Genomic DNA, 12,118 nt, shown 5'->3' on the forward strand with positions numbered 1-12,118 from the left:
TTGAATATTCCTTTAAAACCCAGGCCAGCAGTCACCAATTGTTGATGCTACATGATTACAGCACATCATGGCAGCATGGAGTACATCTTTGTTTTTCCTTTTTTAATAGAGTTCATTGTGTCCTAGTTACATATAACATTTGTATATTGTACAAAAATATTCTAGTGAGGCAGTAGGGCGGGTTTCCATTTCCTTTTCCATGAGATTGCTTGAGTATTGCTCATTTTATACCAATGTCACCTTCTTTAAATGTTGAGTTTTCTATATATTTACTTCATAACAAAGAAAGTCAATTGAATGTGCTGAGAATTAGTTTGCATCATATCTAACTGCCAGTACTTATTCAAATACAAAGTAAGACTTCTGCTTACGGATCCGAAAAACTAAGTAATGTGCAGCAGGTAACTGGACATGACCACTACAAGACTGTAGGGAGGGGTAGGATTACACTGCAGCCTAGGAATGGGAAGCCTTTGTTTAATCCAGGTAGATGTAATAGCCAAAGTAGAAGGCATGTGTTGGATTAGCCTGACACAACCAAGCAGAGAAGAATGTCTCCACTTTTGAGGATAAGTGGTGATGGCTGAGTAAAGCAGAAATATGAAAATAAAAAAGAGGGCTAGAAGAGTCCACTTTACGTGACAAAACTGAGGTTATGGGAGGACAGAGCAAAGTTTGCACTGAAAAGCGAGAAACTCTTGATGGTGAAAAGTTCACTGAATACTAGATTTTGTGCTGTAGAGGGGGAACAGAAGCTGATAAAATTAGGCACAAGAAAGACCATCTGAACATAAGCAAGTTCAATGAACTCAAGATGGTGATGCAGAAACCTGAGAAAAAGGACTATGACTAGGACAGGTTCAATCTTACCAATGTCATATAGACAGCAACCTTAAATATTGTATGTCTTTTATTTTAACCCAAATCATGCAGATACTCCAATGAGCTCTGAAGTCTCCAAATCAACTTTGTACAAATTGAAATTGGGAATCATTGAAGAAGGGATCAACTTAAACTAGCTTCCCTACAAGGGTATAGCCAAAGACTGCACCATAGAAAACCACATACTAGAGATCTCTAAGAAGATTGTTAAACATGACTAGATATTAATAGTTTAAGAACATAACTTTCATATAAATATTGCAAAATTAACAATTTTAAGGACAGAACTATAATGACCCAGCTAAGTCTGACCTACAGTCACTTGCATTGTTACCTAATCAGCTATTTTGTATGTAAATGAGAAATCGTTTGTATGTAAATGCCAATGTCTGCTATGGTTTCATCTTGCTTTAGAAAAAGACACGTTATGTAAATTGTCACCACGCTAAAAAGAACTGAAATGCACGTTAATCAGCTCTATTCTCTGAGCTATACTAGCTATAACTGGAATGGTAACAAATAAAAAGGCAACAATCAGTGATGGACAAAGTTTTCTATTTGAATCAGAGCCCCAAGTAAAATAATTATTCAACTGCTTTTCAAAATTTTGGAACCACTTATGTCTGGAGAAATTGGGTTTGAAACTGAATGGAGAGTAACTTTCACTAATGTGAAATACTGACAATCTTAACTAGAATTTCAATTGCAAGAAAAACTATGCTGAAGGAGAATGGGAAGGAGACATCTTTAAAAATATCTGTTCACTGTGTGCACTGGATAAATGTTTGAGTGACTCTTCAGTTACATTAGTTTGATAATCTCTGTAGTTAAATAATGATGATTACACGCAATAAGAAACTGGAGGCTGTGATCACTGCACTGTACATAACTGAAGTAACCTGGCAGCATTCGACTGCTTTAATACTGGTCATTCCTTGGAAAAAGCTTAAAATCAATTATTTCTGCCTTGACCAGAGAGTACCCTGTAGTGAAGAAATGCTCTACAATCTAGTCTCGAATGGTGATCTAAAATTAATGGAGTGATACTTAGAAATACCTAACTACAAAGATCATGTGGATCAAAGGGTCATGTGGAAAGGCAGGACTGCCTGTCAAGGGCAGTGCTCTGAAAAGGCCAAGATTTAATCCTAACATTTCAAGAATGTTTTCTAGTAATAAGGAGACCTTTTGCTTATTTATTGTGTAAATGCTGTTAAAAGTCCTGTACTTAACGCAGGATTTCTCTCAGAGAAAATTAAATTATTATTTCAAAAAATTAAACATTTGAAATGTAAATTTTCTCAAAGAATTTAAGGGCTACATTTTTTACCTGTTGCTTCAATTAAAATTTTTCAGTAACAAAAATTTTAACTATATAAATGAAAATACACATAAATGTGATTAAGTACATATAAGATATAGGTAAGTACATTATGTTATGACTCTAAAAAGGTCTTGAGAATCCTTGTATGGGGACTGGCATAGTTACAGGTATTCTGCTCTGGTAATGAAAATATATTTATTTTTGGTTCAAATGCCAGAAACCTTTGCACAAACTATTTCTTTTGTTTGCCTTACAATGTCTACTTACCAAAAAAATAATTTAAAAAAAAAATAGTTTATAGAAGATGAAAGGAATAACGCGGTTATTCATTTGACAGCCAAGATCTTCAAGATAATGACTTTAAATCAAGAAGGGACAGACCATTTAAATTTATTACTTAATGCCGACACACACATATATTAATAAAACACCATTAATAGAAATAGGGTTTAGTCTCCTGATTCAAATAGAGCTATCATTTCTGGTTTATACTGAACTAATGACTTATCCTTGGCAGAATAGTATGTATGCATTTATTTAACTATTTAACTTAACCACTGAGACCAATTAATATGTTTCTGAAGTTTTATTTTATTTAAAAATATATATCAGCAGCCTCACTGGGCTAAAAATTATGTTGAACCAGAGCTTCTATGGCACCAGTTTAACCTTAGATGTAACACTTTCACATGGAGTATCTGTTGATTGCACTGTATAAAATGAAGAGCACTGAAGCGCAGTGCAGAAGCAGCAGCTCTTCACTGGGACTGACATCAAGTTAAGGAACTTTTTAGCTTACCAAGCTAACACAGACTGTGATTAGGAGCTAATATGAAAAGAAACAGTGGCTGCAAGAAGGTACACCATAAATTTAATCTCTATCCCACTTGGTAGTGTGAGCATAGAAGCAAGGAACAAACCTGAGCACATTCATCTAAGTCACTCTGTTTTCAAGCTATGAAACTTTCAAGCTGGTAGGGCAAGAAACCTTGCAGGAGGTTGCACTGTGCAAAGATAAGGAAGCTAAATACTTGTTCCTGTGAAGCTCACAAACATGGAAATGCTGCGAGTTGCCTTTCACAGGATTACTGAATTTAATTACTCCTGCTCATCACTCCAGTCTTTGCTTATGTGGGCCTGTGTCCCCACAGTGTCATTGGGAGTTCATTGAAACAGTGTCAGACTGCACAGTTAAATGAAAGCTTAAGGGTAATTACTGTCTAGATAGATACTTCCTACAGCTTATATTCCTGTATCAAAGTTCTGGTTAATTTTGCCTACTTTATAATACTAGACGATCCACAATTGCACTTCATTAGTTTATCTATTATGTGGCTACAGTCTATCTGTTGATGAACTATTAAATCATCATTATAATAATGAACTGCATTTGGAAACCTATTGCTGCATTCTCCACCAATAACTCTGGAAAAACCTGGCTTCTCTTTTACATTCAGTTTACTTGGTTGTTTTCCTTTAATCCATTTACATTGATTTCTACTACTCCAACTCTGCCTGCCCTTGAGGGATCTTACTCATTGCCAAACTTTGGAGAAAAAAACACAAAAACCCCATAGAATTTGCTTAAACCAGCATTTAAAATTGAAGAGCTAAATTGTGGTTCATGGAACCAGCAAAGCCCAGTGGGACTGGGTTGCCTGAAAGCCACTGCACCACCCAAGCAGTGATGGAAGAAGGCCTCAAGCCTTTGTCAGGCAAAATTAACGATAATGTGACCTTCCCCAAGGGCACTGCTCAGCAGCAGGGCTGCCTGCTCCAGATATTTGTCTCTGAATGCCTGCTGCTTTGCAAGGTACGTGTCCCAGCCATGAGTAATATTCTCTGGAAAGCCTTGAACATGACTGGCTGCTCTAACTTTTCAACCCATCTTGAGTGCATCCGAGAGCTTAAGGGATGTTCCCTCCTTGGACCATGGAGGATGTGGAGTTAATGGGTCTTGGACTGCTGTTTGTAATGCAGTGCTCCTCAGCAAAGCAGGGCTCATTTTCCAGTGCAATAATTATTAACTCTGTCTGCAAGAGTTGTTACTCTAAGGTAATTCTTAATTAATATCCTAAGTCAGGTGATTGACAGAAAACTGTACAGTTATTAGGGCACTGTTTTGTCCATTTTTGGCATCAAAGTTGTAGACAACAATTTCTATTAGACTAACTGGCTTCTCTGGTTGCCTATCTGCCTGAGTGGATACAATACAATATTATAAAATTATGGACTTTGTTACCTATAGTGTATATATATTATACACAGAAATTTGATTGGTCTATGAATCAAATCAAAGATCTGTGCCGCTCAGCATGCTGCCTGTAGCAATACCCCAAAGCAGATGTCTAGGGAAGAATAGAAGAACAGGGCACATGGAAATGAGACTCCTTCCAAGGCTGCAATCATTTAAAATTTATACTGTCATGTACCCTTTTTTGGTCAGCATTTGCAATGACGGGTTGCAACAATTTGTTTTATATTTGAAGGTGCTACAGGGCCTACAGAAACAACTTGGACCAACCTACTTTTCTGGGTTCTTCAGTTGTAAGCTCCACTGACCTAGATGTGTGTAAGTAAAATTAGATCAACTTGGCCTAAAATGTCTTTTTGCAATCAAGGATGTCTTTAAAAGATCTCTCAGGCATGATATTGTTGAAAGAAATACTTTTTGTTTTGCCATATCAGATTTACTGTCTATGAAGTTTTTATCTTGGCAAAGCAGGAACTGACACTGTCCTTATAAAAGGAAAAGATAGCAAACCCCGTAAAAACCGCTGCCGCCGAGAGGAACGAGCTGTTTATTTTACACCTAGACTCCAGCTGTGGCACTCTTCAAACAATCTGAAGTTACACGATTCCAAAACTTTGTAGTGACTGCCAAGGCGGTAATACGACGCCGAAGGTAACGCGATCCACCGACTAGAAAGATGTTAATCCTGACAAACTGCCTGAGCATTAGCCCGAACCACAGCGAGATTGAATCCTGTCTCCCCAGAGAGGGCCAGCAATGCCGGTGGTAACAAAACGGCTTTTCATAGCGCCCTGAAAGCGGCCGGGCTGGCGCGGCGAGCAGGCAGCGAAGAGCATCAGTGCCCTCTAGTGCCCGCCCGCACGGCCTCGGCTGAGCCCGAGACCCCCGGGCTGAGCCCGAGACCCCCGGGCTGAGCCCAGCGCGGCCGCGGAGCCCCGCCGCTACAGCCGTGTCCCCATGGTCATTCCTCGGGCCGCCTTCGACGGACCTGCGGAGCCACAGCAGAGCTCAGCATCGGGAGAATGGCTTCCACAAATTCCGGCTCCTTGAGTAAAATCTATCCTCTGGGAGTATCGTGTGCAAATTTGCTACTCTTCGGTAATATTTAAATGACTTTCAAGTCTTTACTTACGCAGGAAAAGAAAATGAATGGGTTTCATAATTCGGCATACACAGGCTTGCACTTAAATGAATCAATAATTTCACAGCCTAAGAGTATCCTAGTCTTCAGTATCAAAATCCAAACACAGGACTACATTTTCTCCTAAAATACTATAAAAGAGTTTTAGAAGAATATGACTATAATGTTGCTTAACTGATAAGAGATAATTATAAAAAAACCAAAATGACAATACTTAAGTGTAAAGTGCTCTTAATTCATATGGACAAGCTGTCTGATCCAAACCACATTTAAATCAATGGCCATCTTTCCATTTATTTTCCTAAGCTTTGGGTTGGCCCCAACAAAGGGACAATGAAAACAGGAAAAAAAAAAAAAAAGGGAGAGGGGGGGAAGGCATAGCATAGGAAATTATACCCAGATTTTTAGCTTAAAATGCTAGTAAAAAACTCAGACACAAAGTCTAGAAAGTACATTGCTAAACTGTTTCAAATTAATTGATTCCAGATGAGGCATCTGTTTCTCACACACTGAAGATATTTCGCTAAATATCCAGCTTCCAGCTCACAAAACGGATCTAAAAAAACGGTTTAGGGGGTCCACAAAATGAGGAGATGTTAGTTTTAAGTTTGAAATTACTTCAAATTTCTGTGACATCTGAGCTGGAAAAAACTTTTAAGAACACTGCGGAAATCTCAGCAATAAAACGTTTCTCAAGTTATGCTTTGTTTAGTCGCAGCATTTGCAGGAAACAAAAAATGCAGTCCTGGTCTACTGGAACTCTGAACTTCACATATGTTTCTTACACTGCATTAAATTAAATACGTCAAATGTCAGGATAGCTGAATTGAAGCTGAAACATATTTTAAAGCGTTTTATCAGATAAATCACAGAAATAATTCTGTTCTTTATAGTTTTTCCATATTGTTATGCAAAAGAAAAATCAATTTGGCTGTCCTATCTCTCAATCCACTGTTTCCATACATATTTATTTCCTTCTGAAACTGCTGATGATAAATCACAATGACTTATCTCATCTCATGACATTCCCTATTGTAGCAACATTTCTAGTAATGAAGTAATCCAGTTCTTAGTGGTTTTTTTTGGAGAGACAACGCTTAAAATTTTAGCAAAGTTAAAACTGATATAGAAAAGTCTATAAATAGTATTCTCTGATACTCTAGTGCAAGGCTGAGGTGAAAAAAAGACAAAGTATCTTACTCTAGGGCCTAAGAAAAAGAGATCTCAGGAGAAATGTGTCTTTCAGGTATTTTTTCCTAAAGAATTACAAATTCTTATAGTGATCTTGTTCTTATTTCTGTAACTTTGTTTTCTTGCTCTCCTTCAAGAGGAAGAAGAACTGCTTTAGAAGCACAGTCAGAAACTTCTGTTTTCTGGAGTGTAGCAGACTAAGAAATAGGCTAGAAAAAATGTTTTCTCTGTTAAGGTATTAAGCTCAAACCAGACCTTCTGCTCTCAGTTTCCCTACTGTTCTTGCTGCCCATCTCAGCAACATGAACTGCGCCACTCTGCTATGAAAATGCTGTTCATAAGTAAACATCTGCAATTCCACTTCCACATACTTCTATATATCTCTCCATGTCAAATCATCCAAAGCATTGAGCACAATCATCGCTTTGTGTTCCAAATCTCAGTGGGCAGACCTGACTGAGGCAGATGTCAGATTAATTATTGCAGAACTTCTACATGGAAAGCAAATTTATTTATTGGTATGTGTTATCCAGGGCAGAAAAAGAGAACAAAGTATTTACCTGGAGAATCACACAGACTTTGAAAACATTGAAGCAAGCAAGCATAAGAGCAAGGGAGGGGGAAAAGAGATGGACATTCACTAGCGTCTGAGTGCATGCTTCCCTGCTTCTGAATCTGTTAGTGATTTCCTCATTCAACAGTTTAATTATTAAATAAATAAAAACGTTTAATTTCTTAACAGAGGGGTGCAGAGTCTGTGAAATTCTTACTGCATCACCATCACAAATCAACAGGAAGAAAGTCTTTCCCAGTGAGTTACTAGTCATTGGAATGTGAAAAAGAAATGAGCATTCTCCTTATGAAGGGCCAATTTCTGAATAAGTGACCTCATTTGCTAAAGAGGTTCCTTTGTCACAGATATCCTAGTAGGTAAATACTGTGTTACACGGCCACACTGTTCTCTGTAGCAGTGGTACAAAGAAGATCTCCTGGCACACAGTGGTTCTCTCCTCACCAAATGAATATTTAAAAGCATAGACAATAAAGAGGGACTTCTATAGAAGGTAAAGGCATTTATATCATGATGTCAGACTGCTATATGTGCTCCCAAAGGACTGCACAGGAAGCACTTTTATTCTAAAAGTTAATGGTATTTATGGAGATGTGCAGTCTGATCTATTTTACCTTTCTTAGGGATGTGCTTATGCCTGTATCACCCAAGAGCCTAATGCTTTTTGGACTAGCCCGTATTAAAGACAGATACCATTTTGGTACCTTGTGAACAGCAATGCATTTGTAAGCAAGCTTGCTTTTTTTTTTTTTTTTTTCTTTTTTCTTTTTTTTTTTTTTCTTTTTTTTTTAAGAAAGATATACATCAAAGTCTTCCCCTTTTCTATGCCGGATAGAGTATCCTTCATTTCATGCACTCATAATTTCTGCATATCTATTTCATGCCTGGGAGCTACAGCGCAAGTAAAACATTTTCAGTTCGGGGCTTTCCATATCTGCATATCCAGAGGAACATTTTAAAACAGATAAATTCTCGCCCTCCCCCCTCCGCGAGCAAAAGCTGAAGAAAAATAATACCGTTGGCCACAGTGGTTCCCTTCTGCCTTTGGACAGACTGTCTCGCCCCTTCGGGGACCCCGCCGGCCGCCTCCGCGCCGAGCTGCGGCAGAACCGCGCACGTCGCCCGGCGCTGCGCGGCCCCGGCCCCGCTCCCGGCGCCCTCTCCGCCGCACACCTGCCTGTCCCCGCCACACGCCCCAGCCCCGCTGCTGCTGGCAAGTTTCTGCTGCGGCCGCACGCATCCTCTCGCTCGGTGCTACAGCAGACGACCATTCTTCTCCCTTTCCCCTCTGCCAAGCCGCCCCCTCGCCCGGCAGCAGCGCCCTGCTCGCACAAGACAACTCCGGCGGCGCCCGCGGATCCCCCCGGCTTTCCGAGACTCCCCGAGGCAGGCGGCTGCGGCCGCAGCTTACCTGCGGGTCCCGCAGGGCTGGTTGCTTTCCTTGGCCACCTCCGGAGGAGGGAGAGGAGTCAAGTCCCATTCACAACTAGACACTGAGCAGACACGGCAGCATCTTCAGCCTATTACACTCCACTGGCAGCGGCTGCTGAATGAGGCTCCGAGCTAGTGGCAGGAATTAGAAAGAGGGAGGGAGGGGAAAGGGGAGAGGAAAGGGGAGAGGGAGGGAGAGGGAGCAAGGGGGAGTGAAGCAAGATTAGAGGAAGGGAAAAGCTGGAGGCTGTTGCTTCTTCGCTGTTTTCTTCTCCCTTCCCCCCAACCCAAGAGGAAAGCAGACCCCAGAGTCTGCCCTCCTGCAGGGCCCCGCGTCCCGAGTGCCCTCTGATGTCTGTAGGGGAGAAGTTGGGGTTGGAAGGGCAAAGGGAGAGGAGTGAGGTGTCCAGGGCATTCTCTGCTTCTGCCCAGCCAGCCCCGAGGATGGGTAGGGTACACTGTCCCCACCCCGCAGTTCGGCTCTGAACCCCCTCGGCCACACAGGCACCCACATGCACGTCTGCGGGGGGCTCTGGGACACCCATCCTGCTGTGCTGACAGGCTGCCGGGAGGGATCCCTGTCCCTTCCCTGTTGCCACTCCTCTGCAGGCAGCCCAGGACCACCCCACGACATCGCCGCGTGTGGGCTGAAACCCACACCAGAGCCCTGGGCACGGCCAGTCATAGCCACTGCCACTGGAGGTCTCCTGCATGGGGGCTACTCCCTACCTCCTCACACAGATAAATCGTCTGAGCTGGACAAACAGCAGAAGCATTTAAGGCTGAATTCAGTCATGTTTCCTGTCACAATCAGACATTTGTATAGGAAAACAACGAAAAAGCTCCCCAAGCATTTATCCGTGTGGAAAACCTTGGTCTGTTGTAGCTCACAGCCAGAGGCCAAGGCCAGGCCTCTCAGCCCAGGCAGGATGCCCTAACCCTATCCTTCACAAACAGACCAGGGGCTGCCACTTTCTCTATCTCTGTTTCCTTACCTAAAGTGAAAACTTCAAGCACAATTCTGAGCTGAGGATGAGCCCTATGAGCCCTGAGCCAATGTGCCCATCCAAACCCAGAGGCAGCACACAGTGCCCACCTGGCATGCCCACACAGGCACACGTGAGCCCGCAAGTCACTTCTCACCCGTCAGCTTTCCTCATAGTGGCCAAGGCCTGCAAGCTCTGATGTGGCTGTCAGCATTATCAGTGCCATCTGGGTAGCTGCACAGCAGAGCAAGGAAGGATACAACTAACAGCCCCTCAAGAATAAGGATTGCATTCACTGTTGGAAATAGCTAGGTACCTCTTTGTGAAGATAATTTGCCCATTCTTAGGCAACCCATTTCACTGTTCTTCCCCCACACCACACAGCTGCACTCACACTGCTCTGTGACCACACCACTTGGCCTCAAAGAACAAGGCTTTTATATTCTGTGGTTAATTAGCTCTGCCAATAACTCCAGGCAAAGGGAAAAAAAAATTGGCACAAAAGTTGCCACTCTACAAACAAAGAATTTGGAAAGAGGAAGGCTGATAAACAATGCATCCTAAGGAGGCCAAGGGACACTGAAAGTAGCACAGTGAAGCAGCAAGTCCTGTCTGATGTCAGCCCCAGGAAAAGGGCAGGAGCCTCCTGGCCACAAAACTGGGGTCTTGGAGAATTAAGGCTAAAATTTGCCTCAGAGAGCTGTTGAGAGTTCACAATTCAACTCACAAACACACCAGGAAAAGGTCTTCATGTACCCTGAGGCGGGAGAGCTCTGAGGTGAACGCAGGGCAAGGCGGCTTGCAGCGCCGACACAGCAGCGCGGCCCAGGCCACAGCACCAGCTGAGAGAGCACGGAGCAGGTGAGAAAGACAGGGAGCCACCCAGGTGTGGGGAGCCCAGAGCTTGGGACAGACAGGAAAACAGTGAACAAACCCTGAAACACCCTGGGCTGAACTGAAAGCGTGAGGTAACCAGAGAGCTAATTTATTGGTATTGAGGTACTAAGGGCTTCATTTTGATAGGAATAGAGCTGTAGTGCTGAAGAAAGCTAGTTTTAGAACTAGTTTTTCATTACAAAATTCAATGAGTAATAAATTGCCATTGAGAAATAAAACATATAAAGGATTGTTTGAAAATGTTTTTGGGGAGATGTAGGTGAGGAAGGAGGGTGATGCACATTAATTTGTAACAGCTTTGTCAAGAAATAGCTTTTGGACAGGATACGATAGGAAGGGAAATATGTTGCAAAATAGTTCCATATAGTCTCAGTCCAAACCTATTGCCTTTAAAAGACACCATCAGTCTCCTGTGATGATAGTATGAGAATTACCATTTGTTTTCTTTATGGATACACTGTTGTAAGTACTACTTAGTGCAGCTCTGCCAAAATTGCCACTAAATTGAAGCTCAGAGCTGGGCAGTTGGCCGAGGATTTTTTCCCTTTCACCCTTCTCTTACTAGCTTTAGCAGCACAGTGGAGGAGATGACTTCTGTAATTCTCCTTTTAAACTGCTGAGATCAGATTATTATTATTTTAAATATAAAGGAAATGTGAAAGCAATTTCAATCTAATTAAGCATATACAATAGGTACCCATAATACTCTCTAGTCAAAAAGCATATTGATCAATAATGAAAGGTTTCATTAATTCCATTCAAGCAGGGATGTTAACAAATGAGCATACCAACATCTGATCTGGTGAGTGTCTTGTTTCCTCCGTTCCTTCTGCATTGAAATCTTGGTGTAGACTAATCAGATTCTGCTATTATTTTTCTTTCATTTGTTCATCTTTCTAGAGGATCTGTAGATAGATGGTCCTTGTCTGCAAACAAAATTTAAGCAAAACTACTGCAATCCATGTTTGCACCTCTAGCTAAGTCTCAAGTCTGATTACATTAATAACCACCATGGAATTAATTCCACCTAGCTTAAGCCATTCTAAAATTGAGTATCTAATAGGCTACAGTAAAACTTAATTTAATGACAATAAAAATAAATCATTCTAACTGGGAGAGATCACTAGCTGGAGAAGCCTCTCCAAACACCAAAGGGTTCTTAACAACTTGCTTATACTAGAAAGCTACCTACAACCATCTACAAGCCAGATGAGATGAGTCCTACTTTTTATGTTAGATACAGAAAATAAGAACCAAAACCAGTATGACATTCAGTGTGCTTCTTTTAGCCACTACAGTTTACATTCAGCCAGTTGCAAACAGCTCCATCATTTCAGGAGAGCTATTGCACAAGAAATGACAGTGAGTCACATAAAAAAAAGAATCGTGCAGGGAGGAAAGGTACCCCAGAACATCTGCAGAACTGAATTTCAAACAGTGT

At 41.6% G+C, this 12,118-nt stretch overlaps 1 protein-coding gene across 6 annotated transcripts in view; it reads right to left on the minus strand.

Annotated features, from left to right (window-relative positions):
* CDH11 (cadherin 11) overlaps window positions 1-12,118 on the minus strand; it is a 234,347-nt gene that overhangs the window by 67,240 nt on the left and 154,989 nt on the right. For 2 of the 6 annotated variants that reach the window (XM_051629470.1, XM_051629466.1), the window contains exon 1: window positions 8,775-9,077. The exons of 1 other annotated variant lie outside the window; for it this stretch is intronic. The gene's annotated coding sequence lies outside the window, so the exon portion shown is untranslated. Of the gene's footprint in view, window positions 1-8,379; window positions 8,417-8,774; window positions 9,080-12,118 lie in introns of those variants that run through there. 3 more of the 6 variants (XR_007890571.1, XM_051629467.1, XM_051629472.1) reach the window with 3 other exon arrangements.

Source organism: Apus apus, chromosome 11, assembly GCF_020740795.1.
Source record: "Apus apus isolate bApuApu2 chromosome 11, bApuApu2.pri.cur, whole genome shotgun sequence".
NCBI classification, from domain to species: domain Eukaryota; kingdom Metazoa; phylum Chordata; class Aves; order Apodiformes; family Apodidae; genus Apus; species Apus apus.